The sequence below is a fragment of the Suncus etruscus genome, chromosome 4, assembly GCF_024139225.1.
Source record: "Suncus etruscus isolate mSunEtr1 chromosome 4, mSunEtr1.pri.cur, whole genome shotgun sequence".
In the NCBI taxonomy this organism is placed as follows: domain Eukaryota; kingdom Metazoa; phylum Chordata; class Mammalia; order Eulipotyphla; family Soricidae; genus Suncus; species Suncus etruscus.
In genome coordinates, this window is record NC_064851.1 from 148,757,058 (window position 1) to 148,761,987 (window position 4,930).

General features: G+C 32.4%; 1 pseudogene; it reads right to left on the minus strand.

Moving 5' to 3' along the window:
- Window positions 1–493: 493 nt before the first annotated feature.
- On the minus strand, window positions 494–566 carry LOC126007587 (uncharacterized; annotated as a pseudogene).
- Between the last annotated feature and the right edge of the window lie 4,364 nt (window positions 567–4,930).

Here is a 4,930-nt window from a genome sequence, read left to right on the forward strand (position 1 = left end):
TTGCAAGGCAGCTGCCTTACCTCTAGCGCCACCTCTCCGGCCCCAAAAGAAAACGTTTTAAAAGAAACTACAAGCCCTAAATTGGTGTACAGATGACTGTAGCTGAAGAGTGCAATAAAAATAAAAGGAGATGTTGCACATCCTGAGGGTAGTGCATAACTTGCAGATGGAATATAGGCCTCTTGACATTTTTATAGGGTTCCTTTTAGAGTTTTTTGATTGAAGCTATCATTTTTCATGCTAGGGAATTGTTAAGGAAACGAGACTTTGAGTTCACACGTTTCTCATTCATCCCTACATCGTTTTTTTTTTCTTTCTTATTAGATCTTTAGCTCTGGCTGAATCATTTCCAATCCTTCAGGGGTCATTCTTCTCCACATATCTGCTCTAATATTGCTGTGTGACTGTATCTTTCTTGTGTTCAAGACTTGATTTCCGTTTCTGATTTTTTTCTACAGTTCATTCTTTTGTTTATGATCCGAAACCTGCTCTCTCCTTGCACAGGGGCCATGTTAATCTTCTCTGTATCATTCCAATTTTAGTATATGTGCTGCCAAAGTGAGCACCAAAACCTGCTCTCTCAATTGAAATTAGAACAGATTTAATAATTTTCACTCTTTCACATATTACTATATTTATTATTTTCTTCTACCAACCTATCTAATTCTCATTTGAGAATGTCCAAAGAATTGAGAGGTATGTGAAAAATTTCACTTATGCTCCAACCCCTGCTATGTATGATTTCGAGGATATACACACAGTTTTCTTTATTTAGTAAATAGTACTATTAAGGCTTTTATGAAGAATTTACCATCACGATATGGTGTTTTTATTATGCCCTAACACTTATGGTTGTAATGATCTGACAAATGCATTCACACGTTTCTTGATGTCTTGTGTGTCCTATCTGTTTTGCAGCTTTTAATTAGGAATATAACAAAATTGTAAGATAAGCTTAAGCACATTTATTGCTATTGTTATTGCTTCTTCACTTATCAAAAGACCATCCTAAACCTCAATATTTATAAACTTAGTCTCTGACAGTGCATGTGGCTGTGGAATGAAAATTAGCTTTATTTTAAACTAGAAAAATAAATGTACCAGAAGTTATTAAAAATTCATTTTAAAAGTTGTGATATATAATTTTTTGAAAATCTTCTATGATGCCAAGTATCTTCTACTTGGCAGAATTTGCCAATATTAAAGTGTTCAGATTTCCCTTATTAAAGCATAAGTATCTTTTAGAGAGGAAGCATTTACCAAGATGATGGCGAAGCAAAAGGCTAAACAAACATTAGATTCAGTTTAAAATATTAGACACTTATAAGGCATGATGAGTAACAAATTAGTGCAAAGACTCAGCTAAGAATGATACAATTTATAACTACTGAAAATTATTAATCTAGTTACAGACATCAAAATTAGGACCAGGGAATTCTTCACTTAATAAATAATTGCTTTCATAATTACATCATTATATTATTTGTTTTCACAAAAATTTATTTGAATAGCCAAAGTAATTTTAGTACATTTCTCTTATATTTTATTTTAATTGTTTAAATTTATATCTTATTTTAATATATTTCATTTAATTTATTTATTTAAGTAGCATAGTTACAAACATGTTCATAATTGGGTTCAGCCATAAAATGCACACCACCCTTTACCAGTACAAATTTCCTGCCAACATTGTCCCATTTTCCTCCTCCCCCATCTCCTGCCTGTCTTCAAGACAGGTACTGTATATCTCTATCATTGACAAGGTAGATTCTATTGTAATTATTTCTCTAACTGCACTTACCACTCTGTAATAAGCTTCACATAATAAACCAGTCTTTCCAGCCCTCATCTCTATTGTTTCTGAGTATTATTATTATACTCTTTTATTTTTCGTAAATTCCACATATTAGTGAGACTATTCTATGTTTATCTCTCTCCCTCTAGCTTCTTTCACGTAACATGATAGTCTTCATATTCATTCATGTACAGGCAAATTCATTTTTTTTCTAACAACTGCATAGTATTCCATTGTATAGATGTAGTACTATTTCTTTAGCCACTTACCTGTTGTTGGGCATCTGGGTTGTTTCCAGATTCTGGAAATTGTAAATAGAGTTGCTGAGAACATAGGAGAGAAAAGGGCATTATTTATTGTGTTTTTGTTGTCCTGGGAGTGTTTTTGTTGTGTAGGAGTAGTATTGCTGGATGATATGAAAGCATGATGTCCAGTATTTTTAAGAAATAACCATATTGTTTTAAAAAAAAAAGCCTGGATCTGTATGCATTCCCACCAACAGTGAATGAGAGTTTCTTTCTCCCCGCATCCAAGCCAGCAGTGATTGTTCTTAATTTTTGCAATGTGTGCCAGTCTCTTTAGTGTGAGATGCTATCTCATTCTTTTGATTTTCATCTCCCTGATGATTAGTGATGCAGATTTTTTTTTCATGTGCTCATTGATCATCTGTATTTCTTTTTTTGTTGAGTAAATGTCTGTTTATTTCTTCTCCCCATTTTTGATGGGGTTAGATGTTTTTTTTTCTTGTTAGGTTCTGTCAGTACCTTGTATATATTAAATATTAGCCCCTTATGTGATAGGTGTTGTGTGAATAGTTTCTTCCATTCTGTGGGTGACCTTTTTACCTTAGTCATTATTTCCTTTGAAGTATAACTTTGAAAGCATTCACCAGGTATTAAAATGGTGCCTATATAAATAATTTAATGTCACAGATTACAAAACTGGGAAGTGATCAATAAAATAAATCAAAAATAGGAAGATGGAATAAAACAACAAAGCTTAGAACAGAAATCAATCAATGGGAAATCCAAAAACCAATCTAAAAGGTCAATGAAAGCAAGAGTTGCTTGCTTGAAAAAATAAACAAGATCAATAATGCACTAGCAAAGCTCACAACAAAAGGAAGAGGGAGAAACTTAATAAATGGTAAATGGAATCAGAAATAAAAACAGACTACTACAGATAGTACAGATATTTAAAGGATAATCAGAAACTACTTTGAGAATCTATGCCACAAAACATGAGAACCTGAAATAAATGGATAGATTCTTGGACTCTTAATTTCCCCAGGTTAAACCAAGATGTTCTAGCATTTCTGAATAGACCCATCACCATTGAGGAAATTGAAATGGTAATCAAATGTCTTTCCTGATAAATTCACTAACAAATTCTTTCAAAACTTTAACAAGACCTACTGCTTATACTTTTAGATCTCTTCCAGAAAATTGAAGAAAAAGAAACATACCAAATAATTTTTATGAAGCTAATAACACCCTGAAACAAAAGTCATACAGAACTCTCACCAAAAGTGAGAACTATAGACCAATATTCTTGATGAACACAGATGAAAAGATTCTCAACAAAGTGCTAGCAAATAGAATCCAATGCCTCATCAAAAAAGTTATATAACTTGACAAAGTAGGATTCATTCAGGAGATGCAAGAATTGTTCAACAATGCAACTCAATCAACATATTATACCACATCAACAAAAGAAAAATTAAAAAACATGTGACCATACCAAGTGATGCAGAGAAAGCATTTGTTAAGGTACAACCTCCATTCATAATAAAAACTCTTAAGAAGATGAGAATGGAAGGAACTGTTCTCAATATAGTCAACGCCATTTATCACAAGCCCGTGACAGTATTATATTCAATGGAAAAAAACGAAAAGCCTTTCCCCTAAGATCTGGCACAAGGCAAAGCTGCTTTCTCTTGCTTCTTCCTATTCAATATAGTACTGGAAGTACTTGCCATAGCAATTAGACAAGTAAAAGATATCAAGGGCATCCAGGTAGGAAAGAGAGAAGTAAAACTCTTAAGTGTTTGCAAATGATATGAATGATACTTTACTTAAAAAAATCTTAAAGACTCTACCAAAAAGCTCCTAGAAACAATAGTTTTATATAGCAAAGTGCAGGCTACAAAACTAATGCACAAAAATCAATGGCCTTCTTATATGCAAATAATGATAGAGAAAAAACATTAAAAAAACAATTTCATTCACAGTAATAAAGCCACAGAAATTAAAATACCTTGGCATCAACTTAACTAAAAAAATGAAGGGCCTATACAAAGAAAACTATTAATTGCTCCAAGAAATAAAAGAGGACATAAAAAATTGAAATATATAACCTGGTCATAGATTGGGAGGATTAACTTATTCATTAAAATGGCAATATTTCCAAAAGCATTGTACATATTTAATGCAGTCCCTCTAAGGGATTCTTCAAAGAAGTGGATCAAACTATTTATTGGAACAATAAATGCCCAAGAATAGCTAAAGCAACCCTAAAGAAAAAAATGAAAGATGTGAGGCATCAATTTCCTCAATTTTAAATTATACTACAAGCAATAATCATTAAGACATCATGGTATTGGAATAAAGATAGACTTTCAGATCCATGGAATATACTTGAGCATTCAGATAATATTCCCCAGACATACGATCAATTAATCTTTGACAAAGGGGCAAGAAATGCAAAATCAAGCAAGGAAAGCATCTTCAACAAGTGGTGGTGTGACAACTAGTCGGTCACATGCAAAAAAGCAAAGTTGGACCTCTATCTAACACCATGCACAAAGGTCAAATCAAAATGAATTAAAACCTTGATATCAAACCTGAAACTATAAGGTATATAGAAGAAAATGTAGGATAAACTCCATGACATTGAGTCTATAGGCATCTTCTACAAAGAAACCCCCTGTTCAAGCAAGTGGAAGCAGAGATAAACAAATGAGATTACATCAAACTACGAAGATTCTGCACTTCAAAAGAAACAGTGACTAAGGTTATTTTTAGTTTTTTGATAAAATAGCATTTTAATGAAGGTATAATTTCATTCAAACCAAATGGTTTAGTCAATCAAAAAACTAGTCTTATTACAAGTAGAGCTTTATTTACAGCAAATTAA